Below are 19,244 nucleotides of genomic sequence, written 5' to 3' on the forward strand. Positions count from 1 at the left end.
GATTAGACGACTTCATGCTTGCTGGCCCCCAAATGTCCTTCTCATGATATAATCCTAATCAAAATCAAATTGTCTGAAATGCATTAACTGCCTGAGTCCCTCATTCTGTCGCCCACCCGGAGAGGAGTCTCATTAGTAAATCTACCATTTCATCCAAGCATTAACATGGGTCAGCTTCCATTTGTATGATTGTATCCTTGGACTCTAGTCAAGTGTTGGGAATAGAATGTAAAGGTAGTCACTATCTGTTATTGCACATCATGTCAGAGTCTACCACATAAAGCCAAATGTTATTGGCATAGAGTGATATTGTATCATACTCCACCAACAAAAGCCTACCCTTAGATGATCCCGCTTGACAATGCAGGCCAAATACTCCAGTGACAATATGATTAGGAGAGTTGGAGAGGGAAAGACCTGCTTTGAACTCTTTCTGAGTTGTAGAGGATACAGTCAAGCCCCATTGTCCATGGCCCTTTCTAATATTTTTGATCATAGCACACTAAATCAACACAGGTATTGTGGGCAGAAGTCCATCTTTGTCAATATTCTGAACCTAAAAAGTGATTGCAGTGTACATAAAGCCTTCTTAAAAAACTAGGAATAGTACCACTGATGATTTGTGTTGCCACCAGAAATTCAAATTCAGCGACCTTTCGTGTATTAATGCAGACTAATACAAATGTACAGTCTCTCAACAAACCTGAGGAAAAGATTAATTTACATTTTCCTCAGTACTTTGATGAACAAAAAACAGCCTCAGACTTGAATATGTGGATTGGGCTTTTCTTATTCTTTCAAAGGCCCCTCCTAAATAGCCAGGCCTCAGCCATAGTGGGGCAGAGATCTCCTTTGGACAATGTCAGGTGGTGGGAAAGCTAATCTAAATAGAGGAGTGGTCAAGGCTCTGAAGACAGACCTAGCTGCTGGGTGAGTGGTTCTGAATTATGAAACAGGGTTTCCTGGTTTTACATTAAGAGAAAGAGGAAGAGTGACAAAGAAGGTGAGAGACTGAGAAAATAGTTTAGCTTTGGTGACAGAATTTCTCACAACACTGGTTAGTTCACTGGATACATCTGGTACCTCAACTACCATCTCCTGAGAGCATTCCTGGATCAGGAAAGACGCCACCCGGAAAAGGCCCTGCTGGAAGACTCAGAACGTTTAACTCTTGTTGGAAGAATCATCTTCATTCATGGACTCAGGATTCAAGGACTCCTGCTGGTGTCAAAGGACTGAAACTGTTTTCCTGTTTCCGAGACACAATAAGCCAAAAGACTCCTAAATACATGAGGGTCCAGCTGATTCCAGAAATTGATGTACTGGCTAGAGGGAGACCTGGTGGCTTGAATTTTGCCCTGAAAATCTAGTGATTGCCGAGCTGACCAGAAAAATCTTTCCCAGCATTTGGAATAAAGTGGAATTATTTTCTCATTTTTCACTTGTGGAGGACTGAGAGACTTACACACGAAGAAAGGCTTTCAGAGGCTTGCACAGGAAGAAAGCAACCTTAGCGGTCAAGAAAACAAGATTCATCCTGCAGAGAGATGTTTACCACATGGAAAAAGGTTTAATAGAACTTCTCACTAAAGGTATGCACCCTTGTTCCGCTATGCCCCGCTACAGCTTCCAGCCTTGGCCTGCTGTTGAACTTTTAATTTTAGAAAGTGGCTAAGGACCTCCTTGCAGTTTTTTTAGACCTGATACTCCACCACAAATGTGGCAGTGAACACTGTTTGCCAAACTGACGGTCCACCCGATTTATTTCCAGTTAGGTTAGGTATGATGTTTTTGATGGGGGTGCCCATGCTGGCAGAGCCAACAGAAACCTTACACCAAAGGCCCAACAGACTTAGGCTATCATTGTAAGTATATCAGACTGTCCACCTATTTAGTGCTGGCAGTCTTACATACTTTTTAGCCTGGATCCACCTGTGTAAGGTGAGAAGCCCAGAACAAAAAATAAGAAAAATGACCCCAGACCCAGGGAGAAAATGGCTGTATGTTGTTACCTTGCTTCTGGTGTCATTACATCACAGACATTACATTGGGAGTACCTTCCCATCACAGCACTTTACATCAAGAGTGCTTTACTTCATAGGTAAAATGGTAAGTATAATTTTTGTAAGTATATATGTGTATTTATATATCTCCATGTCATTCAACATGTCATAATTGATCTAATATGTGAGGTTATAAGCACAGCACGACTAAGGGCCTGATTCTTACCTTGGCGGTCGGCGGAGAGGCGGCGGTCGGACCGCGAACAGACCGGCGGTCCAAAAAATGGCATTCTGACCGCGGCGGTCACCGCCGCGATCGACCGCCACTTCCCCACTCCGACCGCCACGGCGGTCATGACCGACGGGCTGGAGTTCACACACTCCGGCCCGGCGGTCGACCCAAGACCGCCAACCGTATCATGACCCTGCTTACCGCCGCGGTTTTTGGCGGTCGGGAACCGCCATGCGAACCATGGCGGTAGGCACTATCGGGGCCAGGGAATTCCTTCCCTGGCACTGATAGGGGTCTCCCCCACCCCCCACTTCCCCCCACGAGTCCTCCCCCCACACCCTCCACCCCCCTGCCACCACCCAGAGGTGGAACAAACCCCCTGCCCCCCCCACCCCGACATGCACATACACACACCCCGACATGCACGCACCCCCAACATGCACATATGCACACCCCCTACACACACACATACACAACAGGGGCACATACCCGCACACATACATGCCGACATGCGCACCCGCCGAACTACACACATTGCCCAAAGGCACAGCAGCACCCCCCGCCCGCATGCACGCACTCACACACCCCCTCTACACACCCCCATGCACGCACACATCACACAACACCCCCCCACCCCCTCCCCTCACGGACGATCAACTTACCTTGTGCGTTGGTCCTCCGGGAGGCGACGGGAGCCATAGGGACGTGACCGCCAACAGAAGACCGCCAACAGAAGACCGCCACACAGAAATGTGGGTCGTAATTCTGGGGGCGGTGTTCTGCTGGCGTGGCGGTGGAGGTTGACCAGTCTCCACTTTCCCGCCGACCGCCAGTGTGGCTGCTGGCGGTATTCCGGCAGAACGCTCCCAGCGGTCGGAATACGCGCAGCGGCATACCGCCGCGGTCGGCGGTCTTTACCGCGGCGGTAACTCGGCGGTCTTGCGAAAAGACCGCCAAGGTCAGAATCAGGCCCTAAGTGTGTTACAGTTCATTTACTGAATCATAGCTAGTGAATATCATTTTATTTTTGTTTTTATTTTTATAAACATAACTATTCTTTTAAGTGTGTGTTTGTCAGTGATTTTCAGAGATATTCAAACATATGTTATGGTGTTATAAGGAAACCTAACCAAAACTTACGTTGAAAATGTTTTGAGTGCATTTATAGACTCATTTGATCCTGTGCCACAATGGCTTGTCTTTTGGACTTCAATATCCTTTTCCAGCTAGCCATCAGTGCGCACAGACTTTGGATGTACTTTGTAGCAAATCAACGCTGGCCCAATATAAAAATAGTAAGGGATATCTTACGCTTACAATACTTGCCTTTAGCCATGAGAAGCAGAGGTTGCAAGGCCCTATACACTACCTGTCACAGAGGTTCCATAGGCAGAACCTGTTCCCAAACAGCCACTGTTGACTACACATGCTCCTAACAATTTTTATATATTAATTAATGTAATTCTTGTTTAACTGCAAAAAAAAAATTCAGACACCATTTTTGTATTTTATGTTTTTCCATCCAAGTTTGGTAAAATATTGATTTTTGTTTGCAGGAGGTGTTATATGTTGCAAATACATTGTCATAAATCAGGATCATCCTTATTTCCCTGAGCAACATCTGTGTAAAAACCTTCATCCTCTTGCTCCTGCCCCTTCTTTGAATTTCCACACTGGAAAATTCATTCCAAAAGTGTACATGCCTGAATCACCTCTTTCTAACACCTTATTACAAATGTACAAGCATTTTTTCATGTATTTACTTTTTCTGCCTGACCTCACCAAACTCTTAATTTCTTGCTGAGGTGAAGCAGAAATCTAGAGATGGTAGTCATCACCACAACAGCCATGTGGCAGTGCAGAAGATGGTCCTGGTGTTGTCTGTGCTGCTTCTTGGCCTTCTCTATTAGTCTGAGAGGATATGATGGCAATTAATTAAACTTCTTTCTGACACTATGAAGGAACTGACACAAAATGGTGTCCTTCAATGTTTAGGCCCATTTACATCTAGAGGCTGTGGGCTTGTTTTTCATATAGCGTTACTTACCATCCTTACAGTACAGAATCATCTGCTAGCAAAATTCTTCATATTCAAACTGTGTGATGAACAAAATCTGAAGACTCCAGGCCCTGTGCTCCACCTTCGGTGTGAATCTAATCCCTGCTGCACACAGACTTCACCAAGCGCATCAGCAGTGAACGCAGGTCCTTAAGGGTCTTGCTTTTGGCAAGCTTCAAGGACCTCTATGGGATCCACAGTCCTGAAACCAGATCTGTGATGTTCCATGGGTTAAAACATTTCCCTGAATCTTGCACTGGTTTCAGTGTACCAGGCATGGGAAGATTTTGGGTACTGCAGGACACACAAAACTGCTATCCAGGGCATCATTTGCACACCAAATGCAATACTCATGACCTCACCCTTAAGGAAACAGATTTAAATACAAATGTTGTCAATCATTTTTCAGTTGAGATTATCTCACACGTTTCCCTTAATGCTCTGACAGAGACTATGGTATAATGTTTGTTTAATTACATTTCACTTTGTTATTTATAGGTATAAATATTGAGGTTGTAAACATTACATTTGTTGTGCATGTCAGTGTTTGTATGTGTACAAGTATGGATTGTGCTCTGGGAGAATATCAGTTGTTTTTCAGTTTTACTCTGTAGCCATAATTCCACCACATCCACAGAATTACATTAAATAAATATATAGAGGGGGTGCATGGACCCCTGAGCCCATGGGGACAACCACCTCACCAGTGCAACATAATAGCAATTGCTAGGGGGGCCCATGCAGACCCTACTGGGCCCCAGGGACCTTCACGTTCTTGGTGCTTCAAGATTAAAAAAGCAGGAGGTGCACAGACTTCCCGGGCCCCAGGATCAACCACTGCCCTGGGGCTACAACAATATAATGAAATGGGGGCTCCCTGATGCCTGACAAGGTTTTCAGGGGTACCCTGTCCCCACCCAGGGCACCCAGTATAGATGTAAGGGGGCTGCGGGAGGTGCCTCAAAGCCCCCAAAGTCCCAGCTATCCCTTTGCCTCCTGAGGGAGCCAGCATTGCTCCTGAATGCAGGGAGCTGCTGCAAATAGCAGCTTTCTGTGTGCAGGAGCTATCATTTCAACTTTTTACCTGCCTTCATGTCTGGGGGCAGGCCAAGAGATGAAATCTCAACTTTCAGTAAGTGGGACCACTTTTAAAGCTCCGGCTTGCAAGAAGCAGAGTGTTTGCTTTTGCTTGGTGGGCCCTGTCACAGCTCCCGCAGAGCAAAAGAAAATAGCTACCTTCTTAGGGTGGGCACCTAAGGAGGTAGCAGGAGCTAGCCATCGGGGTGGTGGTCCCCAAGGAGGGGGGGCGCATTGCCCCACTCATATATTTTTATATATTTTTACTAAAGGTATTGTCCTCAAGGGAGGTGGTGGTCCCTGGGGACAAGGGGGGTCTGGACGGCCCTCCATCATATTTTAAGTGCAGTACCAGGGAGTTGGTGGTCCCAGATGTCCAGTGGGGCCAGACAGGCTCCCTGCTTTATTTCAGTATTGTTGCTCTGAGGAGGTGGTGGTCCCCAGGGCCCAGGAGATTCCATACGCCCTGCCTACATAATTTGTTTTAGCCACTGGTCGAGTGTTGGTCCCCGGGTCCCGGGGGGCTGCACAGCCCCCTGTATGTGTTATGTTGCTGCCCTAGGGAGGTGGTAATCCCCAGGGCCAGGGGCTTCTGCGCAGTCACCCATATATAATAATATTTAGCCCCAGGGAGGCGGTGGTCCCTGGAGCTTCAATAAGTCCTCAAGGGGTGCCAGGACCTGGCCCTCCTAGGGCTAATTAAACTATAGGTGCAGCGCTCTGCATCTTTTTTTTCATATTCTTGATGGATCATTGGCTCCAGTCATGAATTTCACTGTGAATATACACCCCCTCCTTTTTCTGTCCGCTGAAGCCAAGTGACAACACTTCTTGTTTGAAATATTGGCAGCCAATGAGATTTCAACAGGCGCTGTTCATGGATCGAAGGCTAAAGTATACAATTTATTTCCCTTTATTATCTTGAAAACCACTGAACATAATTTCACCAGATAACAAAAACCATGATCTGCAGACCAAAAGCTACTTTTTTATGACAGTTGGTGTTATTCCGTCCAGCGGTTTGGCCTGCAGGTGTGTCCAAAGAGTCTATGAGGATTAACTAGGAAACATACTTTCATGCCCCCCCCCACCTTCTTCTCAGTCCCCAATTGACGGATCATTTTGGAACTTTCCATGTACAACAAGACCATAAAGGGCACTTTAAAAAAAACATTTATGAAGCTTCGGCAAACAGTGCCAAAGATATAGGCAAGCCAAAAAACACTTTTTCTATGGAAACTTGGTCCTAACTATTACTGTCTACCGGTGACCGCCAGTACATAATATATGTTTTATGTTAATGAATATTCTTTCTACTTTCATGTGATTACTAATATGTGTAATGTGTTTGAACTTAAGTACATTCCCTACTCTTCCTTAGACTGCAGTAGGAATAGTAAAATTAACCTCTTTGTAGTTCAACAATTCCCTATTGTTGCACTGCTTGGTGTCAGAATAGTAAATTTCACACCCCATGAAATTCAGTACTTTTCATACTGTTGCAGAAACTTGAAAGGGAACAGTAAATTGTACCCCTCCAAAGACTAACACTTCAGTACTGTTGCACTGACTGGAGTGGGGACATAGAATTTCTCTCTTCAGAAATCCAGTGATTTCCCCACTAATGCACAGACTTGAGTGAAAATAGTAAATTTTACCCCAAATCCAATGCTTTCTCTAATGTAAATTGTTTAGAATGGAAACAGTACATTTAACCTCTCCAAAGTTTAACACTCTCCCTACTGTTATTTAGACCTGAGGGAAAATAGTTAATTGCACACTTCTGAAGTCAAACACTTTCTCTACTGTTTCAGTGAGTGGAGTAGGAACAGTTATTTTATCCCGTCAGAAGTCCAACACTTTCCCTAAGTACTATTGTGGGGGAATAGTATATTAAATATTCTTAGACATCAATAGTTTTCATGCTATTGGTTAATCATTATTTAGCATTAATTAATACATCTTATACTATTTTTAAAACATTTTTTTTAATGTTAATAGTGTTTTAGTAAATGTACTTTAAAAAAAAAAATAATAATATTTAGTGCATAAATTAATTCATATATTTTTTGTTTTATGCTACTGAAATGTTTATATCTTTTACGCTTAGTTGTGTCATCAGTGATGTCATTTGATATGTCATTTTAGATATCATAAATGATGTCATAGAACATGCCATGAGTTATTTCATATGTGAGGACATAAGCACTGCATGGCTGAGGCAGAAGTTATAGTTAGTGCTGCTAACTGTATTTGTTGAATTTCTGTGGTTTTTTAGTTAAAAAATTACCGTTGACACAGACATTCACCTAACTCTAATGTTACTTTAACCTTTATTTTTTCAGTGAATTTTTAAGGTGCAATCAAAACCATACATTTTTATTACACCTGACTTTAACAATACTTTCATTTTTGTTTTTTTCAATGAATTGCTGGATTTGTTTTTAACAATGATAAGTAAAAATTAATTACCATACTTGAAAGCAACCCTTTGCTGTGCACAGCGTTTGGCCGTGTGTGGTGGGAGGTTGTCAGCAGCCAACACTCCCCATGCAGCCAACCCCATTCAGCACACAGCATTTGCCGATGAACAGTGGGTGGGTGGAAATATGGCCCGGCCCTGGGAACGCCACCCCCAGAGCCACTCATTAAAATTAAAGGGCAGGTGGCACTTGCCCTCCTTCCTGGGCCTATCTTGTCCCTGGGGACCCCACCCCCCAGGGCCCAGTGCCATTGTGAAGGAGGCAGAGGGTAAACAGCCCCCTCTCTGGGCCTATTTCAGCTGTGGGGACCCTATCCCCTAGAGCTCAGCATTACATTCAATGGGTGGGGGGCACGCAGACACCCTCCCTCGGCTGATTTTGGCCCCAGGCACCCCATCCCCCCAAAAAAATCATCCCTGTGGGAGGGCTCCCCGGGACCTCTAATGGGTCAGCTACAGGGGCGCACGTCACCCTCCCAAATAAATTGTTTTTCACCCTGGGGATAGGGTCCCTGTCACTTTTCGCATACAGAAATGCTGCCTGACTGCCATTTTGTCTACAAGAGTCTTATATACACCACAAGCAAGAGTTACCACAATACTTGAACAATGAACCAATTCATATTTACTCCCCACCCCTCATGCTGCTTAATTGTTGCAGGATACATTTTTGTGTTGTAATCTTATTACTCATGAAGAAATAACTGGGACATCAACTGAGCGGTGCATAAGCAATCCAAGAATGTATGGTCATTGGTTGGCAGTCCAGGTGAATGAATAATCTGGACCTGGCAATCATGTAACATCTCTCCAACATTATTCATTCCACTTAGAATCCTGCACTCAATCCTCCCTCAAAGTCTTCCTCAGCCACTCCTGCCCTTTCCCCATCTCGTAGCGCTGTCACCACCAGTGCCCAGGCACATCTTCTAATCGTTAATTTTTCCTTACATGCTTCATTCTGATTACCTCTCCCCTTGGCCATACAAACATATCTCTAAGCCAATCAGTGTAGCTAGGGTGTTCTACACTCATCCTTTTAATGGTGATGTGCCTTTTCACCAACAGCAGCCCGAAAGAAGGAACAAGTTGCTGAGTTTCTTTTTCACTGGGGTCCGGATAAGTCCCAGCAGTACTATTTGTGGAGAAGGTACCTCCCATCAAATCACCTTATTTAAATTTTCCAATGCTATTGTGCAGTATGGCACAACCACAATACACTGCCACACCACATGCACAAAGTCTGCTGCAGAAGAATCACATCGAACACATCAAGATGAGCAAGTGGCGTAAATCTTCTGTGCGTAGTAGGTGTAAGGTATGCGTGGCATGTAAAGTTGTAGTATATCTGCTTAAAGTGTGCATTAGAATTCATTGTGCAGGCCCCTTCATGAACCTGTTCCCATTCTCGGGTGGTGTGTGATCCCATTTCTCCTGTGCCTTGGGCACGTTTTTTGGCAGGTCTGCTCTCAGTGTGCGGTAAAGATGTGAGATCAGTCTGCATGCCCAACCCAATGTGAGCAGCCCAGCCATTGTCTGTGAGGGCATTGGTTCCTCAGGGAAACAAGGCCATATCTTTAGTGGTGTCACCGGTATCTTAACATATTGCAGTTATTGCCTGGGACCTAATGTAAATAATCCTCCTGCATCTAACCATGTGATAAATTGACCACTGAGATATAAATCTCCCAGGAATATGCAGCCGCCAGCTGTCCAATGTTGCACAGATATCACCTCAGGTATTTTTGCAAATGGTTGTAGCACCCAGAGTGTCACATCTTGCGTACATAATGTGCATCGTATGACTCATAACTGCCCATTCCCAAACCCGGCAGCTACAATAACAGCTACAATTTCTTTTTACAATATAATTATACTCCTCTGTAGTAAGGCATTGGTTGAAAATTACCTCTAATATCTTCACTTGCCTCTTAATTGGTACTTTAACATCTCCGTTTTGAATGTCAGTTTACTGTTGCCTAGTTTCCTAAAATAGGTCCTTGTACGGATTCAGCATCCAGTTGGGGAGTCTTCGCAGGTATCTAGGAGCTGCGAACAGCAGATCTGGAAGCGGCAAGTCTATATAGGAGACTTTCAGGTGATTTTTTTCCCAGTTGTCGAGCAGCCACAGTTGCTACTCCGGTGTAAAATGCTTCATAGTTATTATTGGGAGCATACACATTCAAGATGCACAACTCATGCCCATCCAAGTCACGTGCCTCCAAGTCACGTACCAGCCATTCAGATCCGTGATGTATCTCCTGTTACGGACAGGTACCCTAGAAGCCACCCATATTAGTGAGCCTCGGGCATACCCAGAATATGAGGTTGCATATAATTGTCCTCATCCGGGCTTACAGAGGCTAAGAATACAATCTTCTCACACATGCGTCTCCTGTAGGAATGCCACGAAGGCCCCATATCACTTTAGGTACGCATAGACCCTCTGCCATTTCACCAGCTGGGCGCGTCCCATGACATTCCATGCTAGAAATGTAAACAGTTCGGCCCATATTTATACTCTGTTTGCACCGAATGTGCGTCAAAATTTTTCACACACTTTCGGCGCAAACCGTGCACCATATTTATACATTGACAACCGAGCCCGCCAACGCCAAAATTCCGCCGTGTGCGTCATTTTCTGGATACCGGAAACCACCTTGCGTTAATGACATGCAAGGTAGGTGTTCCCATCCCAAAAATTACGTAAACACCTGTGCGCCATATTTATGCAACCGCGCAAAAATCACGCATGGCCGGGAGGCGAAGGTGGAAAGTGACGCACAGTCCAATTCGCGTAAAAAAATAACGCCTGGGTCAGGGCAGGCGTTAAGATGGGGCAAACACACCAGTACTTAAGGAAAACACACAGAAGCAACAGCAAAGTTCCAAAAGGAAGACATGGAGGTGCTTTTCATCCAGCATGCACGAAGACGCAAAGCACAGGACCAACAACAGCAGCTTCTACAACAGCAGCTTCTACCACACCAGCAGGGACCCCAAAGGCAACGCAGAAGGAAGGAGAGGATACTCTGCACCAGGTCAACCTTTCTGGGACTATGGCAACAAGACATCATCCAGAGGTACAGGCTCAACTGGTAAGCCATTCAGCAGCTGCTGCGCAACATTGAGCCACAGTTGGCACCCAGCTTGCAGACACCCCACACCATTACGCCAGAAACCAAGCTGCTAGCTGTACTCCACATGTTGGCAAGTGGCTCCTTTCAAACCACTGATGGCCTGGTTGCTGGGATCTCACAGCCCTCATTCTCTACCTTCCTTCCCAAGGTACTGGATGCCATCATCTCCCTCACACCCACCACATCAGCTTCTCCAAAACACAGCAGAAGCAGCAGGAGACCAAACAGGGCTTCTACCAAATCAATGGCTTCCCACCCGTGCTTGGTGCCAATGACTGCACACATGTACGCCTTGTGCCACCTGCTACAGCTGAACATCCATACCGCAACAGGAAGCACAGTTATTATTGGGAGCAGGCCATTGACAATCACCGGGGATTGATCACCAACATCGTGGCAAAGTATGCTGGGAATGTACATGATTCATTCATGTTCCGCCACTGCACCATCAATCAACACTTCCAGGATGGACGATATGGAAATGGCCTACTTGTTGGTAAATACAGAAACCTACTTATATACACACTGCACAACAACCATCTAGGACAAATAACACATACACCACTACATTGACACGTGGCCAGGAACACACTGAGGTTGTGACACCGCTAGGCATGTTTGATATCCTCACCCATTTGGATACACACCTATGGAAAAATGCCAGAACCAAGTAACAACAGATGCCACTCCACAGACACAAGGGAACAATTTAAAACAACACAATGACAATGACATGGCCTTAACTGGCAGTACAACTTGGAAGATTAATCTTTCAATATTACATCAAGAACACTCAATCAAACACCCTTCCAAGCAATAAGTACTGTGTAAGGGGTGTGTAATGTTTTTTTGCTGCAGGTCAAACACCATGACACACATAGCATGATGATGACTACAATGAAGGTGACATGGAATCATTGAGGCTGTACCAATATCTCACACTCAAAATGACAAACTCACAACCAAGTTAGCCAGCTGAACTAGAACATGTCCAGTAGTATAGGTACACGTTAGAACCGGAGTCGACTTGGCAAGGGCAGAGGAATAGGTCTGCAGAGAATTTGTCACACATTGGATATTTGTGCATAGTGAATTGTCAACACGTCAGTGCTGACAGCGTATGGAGATGTGTTGTACATTGTCACCTTGCCAAATCTAAGGGCCTCAGTGATGTTGAACTAATTCTATTGCATATGTTAAATTGGATGGGATGCCCAGGCCATATAGATGCAATCGTGTTACCACCACTGTGGAATTGATTCTGTGTATGGAAGTATCATGTCACCCCCAGTTAAGACACATGGACACCTCTTTCACATGACATAATGCAAGGGAGTACACAATGTACTGCAACTCAACAAAAATTCCACTGACATCCGGTCAATCAGCCAAACACCAGTTCAGATAAGGAAACAACCCAATGCTGATGGCACATCCTAGAAGCCTAGGAGTCCACACAATAACACAAACACCGATGAGTCACAGACAACACAAGAGAACAACTGTCATGCAACATGAGACTCATGGTGAAAGCAACATCAACATTTTCTCACTCATTTCATCTTTCAGCTGATCAGGGGTATGGGATCCAGCCATGTATCATGACCCCATTTGTAAATCCAACCACAGCATCAGAGTGTGCCAATAATGAGGCACATCGGAGGACACATACCATAGTGTTCTGAAGATCAGGTGCCTCAACATCACCGGAGGCAGCCTCCTATACTCACCTCAAATGGAGTGCAATATCATTTTGACCTGTGCCATCCTGCACAACATATGTGTAAGGAGGAACATTCCCCTATATGAACCCGACCCACAAATGCCTGAAGAAGAGGAAGAGGAGGATGCTGTCCATCAACATAAGGGGGACCATCCAAACACAGCTGCAGGATTGCGTCGGCAACAACATATTGTCCAAAATGTCTTTTAAGTCTACTCATCCATCACCACTGTCTTACCATATGTCAATTGTAGGAAAACATGGCTGAATGCAGAAGCCCCCTAACTTTTTGCCCCCATTTTTCAATTTTTGCTGGTGTTTTCCTGACTCTGATGGTGCCCTGGGTACTGCTAACCAGTCCCAGGGCCTGTGCTCGGTGTAAAATCAATATGCAAATCAGGCTAATTATAATTGGCTAAGTTAACCTACCTATAATTCCCTAGTATATGGTAGGGCATGTAGGTTTAGTGACCACAGCATAGGTAGTGCACCCATAGGTGCACTGCAGAGGTGCCCAGTGCCATTTTAAAGGCAGGCCTGCCTTGCTGGCTGCTTTTAAATTAAAGTTATTTGAAATTCGACTTTGGAATTAAAAGTAGTTCCAAAGTCTTAAACTACCTTATTTGTACATATAAGTCACCCCTAAGGTGTGCCCTATGTGCCCCTAGGGCTGGGTGCCATGTAACTATAAGCAGGGACCTTATAAAAATAGTTTTATAATCCCTGGTGAGGTAAAAACAGCCAAATTTGTCTTTCCCTCATTGTAGTAAATGGCCTTCATAGGCTAGAATGGGGAGACTTTATTTTAATTTTTAGTCCCCTTAAATGATGGATACCAAGAGTTGGGTATCAAATTAATTGTTGTAATAAATCCCACAACTTCCAGTTGTGGGATTTAATATAACTTGTTCAGGTAAAGAATTTTAAACTTTACCTGAAAAGTTGCCAATTTCAGCCCTGCATTGTTTTTGCTGCTGTGCTCTGATTGGCCAGTCTCTAGCAGCCTGGCCAGGCTGCCTTGATGAGGTGTGAAGTGGCCTGGCTTCACACAAAGGAATATGCCTGTGGGAGGGAATCTCCCCTCAGCAGATGGTGAGGCAGGAAGGCGGAGGGCTGCCAAACTGGTCTTCAAAGGCAGAGAAGGACATATGGAGCAACCAGCAACACCCCCACATCCTGCAACCCCAGACAACTAGGTGCCCCCTTGATTAGATTAGGAGAGGGCAGGAGAGGGGTGTGTTCATGATTTTTAGCCACACCAGTGGGTGGGCTCAGCCAGATGTAACCTCCAAAAATCTGATTCAGCCATGATGGATTTTTGGAGAATGTTGCCTCCTGGGATTGATTTTTGCCACACTTCCCAGGAAGTGGTCATCACAGGGGGAAGGACCCTGCACCTGATTGGAGAACCAGGACCCCCTGCTTTTCACCCAGGAGCAAGGATAAAACTGGCAGACCTGCACCCACACCTCAGTTCCCTACCACATCCAACAAGTAAGAACTACAGAAGAAGAAGGACTGCCCTGCTGGACCCCTGGCCTGCACCTGGAACCTGCACTCAGAAGGACTGCACCAGCTGCACACTTGGGCTTCACCACAAGAAGGACTTTGCCTGGCTTCAACTGGTTCAAGGAGGGACTCCCTGTTTGCTACAGATGAAAAATTGCTAACCAGAGTCCCCTGCACCAACTCCTGAAGAAAGCGACCAGCTGACCACTGTCCAGTGGCCAAAAAGGAGTTTGCACCAGGTGCATTCTGGGAGTTGTAGTCCGCACCCCCCAAGGACCATCTCAGAACTTCTGGACCCTTGGGCTGAGCTGTGGACCTCAAAAGAACCTTAAAAGGAAATCTGGGAGAAGCCCCAGAAGTTTGGAGAAGTTTGGACACCTTTTGAAAAAAAAGCTCCATAGAGGGACCGACCCGCCGCAGCAACTCTAGCCGGCTTGCCTCAACCGCGAACCGGCCTGATTTGCTGGTTCGTCCCGGTAAAGAAAATCTCAGAAAAAGAGACTAAGTCCGAAGGTAAAAAGTTGACCTGACCTCCCAGCCAGCGTATCCGAGGAGGGCTCCAGGGACGTTGGATCAAGATCCAGGTTTACCCCGGTCGAAGGATTTTCACCTCGAAAAAACGACTAAGTCCGAAGGTAAAAATCTCCACCGAGGATTCCCGCATCGCGTATCCGGAGAAGGGCTCCAGGAGGTCGGATTGGACTGGCGGGTTTGTCCCACTGAAGAAAAGACCGCCGAGGCCGCGGGAGACAGAATACCGCCACTGCCGGCGGTATTCCTGTCTCCCTATTATGACATTTCTGCTGGGCCAGTGGACGGTAACAGTGTTACCGTCCGCTGGCCCAGCGGAAATGTCACATCAACATTGCAGCCGGCTCGTAATAGAGCCGGCGGCAATGCTGATGTGCATCGGGTGCAGTAGCACCCGTTGCGCATTTCACTGCCCGAAATTCGGGCAGTGAAATGCGCGACGGGGCTATGCCTGGGGGCCCCTGAAGTGCATGGGCAGTGCAGGGGCCCCCAGGGGCACCCCAAGTCCCCTTACCGCCGGCCTTTCAATGGCGGTGTGTACCACCACGGACAGGCCGGCGGTCGGGGACTCATATTCCCCAGGGCAGCGGTGCTTGCACCGCTGCCCTGGGGATTATGACCGCCAGGCGGAATCCTGGCGGGAAAATGGAGGGGCCGGCGGTATGGCTGTGGCAATTCCGCCACGGTCATAATTGCTGGCGGAACACCACTAGCCTGTTGGCGGTGTTACCGCCAACATATCGCCGTCGCCAGGGTCGTAATGACCCCCTAAGTGTGAAGGTAAACTTTTAACCGAGGCCTCCCTCTGCCTGTAGCCGAGCAGGGCTCCATCGCAGTCGGCCTTAAACTTTGACTTTGCCCCGGTCGAGGTGCAACCAGATGACTTGATTGGCGCTTTTTGTTTCTAGGCGCTAAAAAAATTATAATTCTTTAAAAATTCATATCTCCGGTTCCCCTTATCCGATTTTATTAGTTTTTTTGTCATTTTGAAGATAAAAATATAATCTATTTTTATAAGTTGGTGTTGGATTTTTAAACTGTTTCCTGTGTTTTATTTAATTACTGTTTTGTGATATTTGAATGCTTTACACTCTGTCTCCTAAGTTAAGCCTTGACTCTCGTTGCCCAGCTACCAAGGGTTGAGCTGGGTTTAATTTACTGAGACCTAACTGGACCTAAGTGGAGGTTAGTGGCCTATTGCTAAGTGTAGGTAACTACCTGCCCTTACCAGTAACCCATTTTCCAACATCAATAAACACCTATTTTAGTCACTATATCATGGTCTGGTTAATCATTTGTGCATAACATTATCTCTAAGAATCATAATCAGAGTGCAGCCTCATGGAGCATTGCAGAAATACAGATTAGGATACAGAAAAATCCACATCATATTTGATAGGTATGAATGTACACCCAACTTCACACACACTGTAAATGACATATATCCTGTCCATTTCACCTTTGAAGGGCAATATCAGAGGAGCACAGCAATTTCACACATACATGTTGGCAACATGGTTCATTGTAGGATATGGCACACAACTAAGACACCATCATTCAGTAAAGTACAAAAATGCCTCATACATGAGGCAGTGGATGTGCTATTGCATTGGTAACAAAAAGGTATGACCAGACCCTTGACATAAGTAAGTGTTGCATCAGCTAACTTTGCAAGGAGTATGTGTGACAAGAATTCCTTATAAGCAGCAAATGGATAGCATGAGTGCCCCAGGTATGACTAGCATTGCTCACAAGACATCCCCTGCACATGCTGGCCCAGGTCATAAGTCCTGTCACTGCCATGTTCCCTGTCTCACCCCACCCTGAAAGAGTGCCCTGAAAATGGAATATTTGTGCCCAGATAATCCCTCATCTACACACACCCAGACTCACATTCTGAATCCAGTGTGCTTCCCTCTTTAGTATGGTATGCCATAGTCATTGTTCTTCTGTCTGCATGGACTTCTGGTTGAATAATGCTCTGCCTTGTAGTCTGTAGGACCTGTAACCACCTGTCCATTGCTTCCCACGTGAAAGGTACTGTTGGCCCTTTGAACTTGAATCTCACCTACAGGACTTGTGAGAGGCTGAAGCTGCACACACCTGTGAGCACCGCCATGCAGACCATCCATTTGAACATGCACTGCCCTTGCAGCTGCCTGAAACGGCATATAAACTGCTATTATAACTGTAACACTGTACTGCATTGCCGTATAAATCACTTGTGTAGCACAGGCCTTGGGTTATTGTGTTACGTTCCAACACACAGGACAAATAAAGTTTTCATTTTCCAGTGTTTTTCAAGCTTTGACCAGTCTCAGTCTGCTCACTGTGTATTTGCCTTGTTCATTTTTGTTCCTGATTAACCCTGCATTGTGTTTACCTGACTGGTTCCTGTCTTAGCATCACCATAAAGGTTCCCTATGGCTAAGTTTGTCTCATAGTTGCTTTCCATGCCCTCACTTTCCTCCTGGGGTATTGTGTCTGATAGGTCTACAATGAATACTCAAATACATTGTATAGTGTAATCAGTTTACTTGTCGTATCATGGAGTGAAACTTGTCTTTGAATAGCCTAATCATGGCCCATCCCTTGTCTGAGTTCCATGTATGCACGAGTGACAAATAGTGACAGTGTACCATGGCTGTATGCATGGATTGGGTATGGTGCCTCCAGCACAACAAACAACATCAGATAATGTGCATGAAATGTCAACACATGTTAGTACCCTGACAGTCCACACGCTGATTCACATTGCCCCCAACATATTGATGGGGCTTGCGTGGTGAATAGCTGTGATATTAATCAGCACAGAGGCACTGATGTTTCTGGCTGCAGTGGGAATTTTAGAGGCCACCCTGTGTAAAAATGTTGTGAGGAAACCTGCCGGTTTAAAATTCCTGATCCATAAACTTTGTCAGCACACCAAGGTTGCCCTGTTGTCAGTTTCATAACACGTCTACAGTGCCATAGCTGGACTATCCCCATGTGTGTTCTCAATTCCTCTTCGGCTTTCCTTTAATTCAGCTGTGAAGGATACTTTGTAAATGCAGGAAATGGCTCCACAGACTCATGACTAGAGCTGCACGTAACAACATGGACCCCAATAATGACTCAGGCTACAAATGGCCCCACACACTTGAACTGGACACCTTTGTGCAATTAACCACTGGAAATATCTGCAGACGTGCTGCTTGGTCTGCTGGTCCTCCACTGCCACAGGAGAAACATGGCTCCTTTAAATGACTTAAACTGTGGAGTGACATTACATTTGTGGATTATTTTTGGGACTCGGTGTCACAAACACCGTACCCACATAGCATTAGCCAATGCCTGACTCATGGCTAGTATACAAAAAAGTGCCTAGGAAGTAGTATCCAACATTCCAGGACATGTGATGGTTTAGTCTTGGAAAATTGCCATGATCAACTGTCTTCTATCCAGCCTGTGCATGGTTTGTCATTGGTGATGCTTATGTCCCAAAAAACCTTGGAGGTTCACACAGCATCTGTTGCTACGTGTATGACAAACACATTTCCTTTCTCATTTCCACACTGAATAGCATCTGATGGTTGAACACATTGACTACACATGCATACAAGCAGATTTGAGAAAACGCACCTTCGGCTTTCCTTTAATTCAGCTGTGAAGGATACTTTGTAAATGCAGGAAATGGCTCCACAGACTCATGACTAGAGCTGCACGTAACAACATGGACCCCAATAATGACTCAGGCTACAAATGGCCCCACACACTTGAACTGGACACCTTTGTGCAATTAACCACTGGAAATATCTGCACACGTGCTGCTTGGTCTGCTGGTCCTCCACTGCCAGAGGATAAACATGGCTCCTTTAAATGACTTAAACTGTGGAGTGACATTACATTTGTGGATTGTTTTTGGGACTCGGTGTCACAAACACCGTACCCACATAGCATTAGCCAATGCCTGACTCATGGCTAGTATACAAAAAAGTGCCTAGGAAGTAGTATCCAACATTCCAGGACATGTGATGGCTCAGTCTTGGAAAATTGCCATGATCAACTGTCTTCTATCCAGCCTGTGCATGGTTTGTCATTGGTGATGCTTATGTCCCAAAAAACCTTGGAGGTTCACACAGCATCTGTTGCTACGTGTATGACAAACACATTTCCTTTCTCATTTCCACACTGAATAGCATCTGATGGTTGAACACATTGACTACACATGCATACAAGCAGATTTGAGAAAACGCACCTTGTGATGTTCACACAGTGGGACAACTACATTAGTAAGAGCCAATTCACACACATTGACACACAGGCATTGAGTTACTTTATTGAGTTGCATAGCCTTGCTATCCTCTATTGACGCAAAACATGCCCAAACTGGGTAATACCTATTTGTATTCCACACGTTTGGCCATCTATTGCATCAGTGAAGAGTGCAAATCTGGTACAACAACTAGAGGATCATGGTCCGCAGTAGGATGATCTGTCAAATGTGCC

Source organism: Pleurodeles waltl, chromosome 4_2, assembly GCF_031143425.1.
Source record: "Pleurodeles waltl isolate 20211129_DDA chromosome 4_2, aPleWal1.hap1.20221129, whole genome shotgun sequence".
NCBI classification, from domain to species: Eukaryota; Metazoa; Chordata; class Amphibia; order Caudata; family Salamandridae; genus Pleurodeles; species Pleurodeles waltl.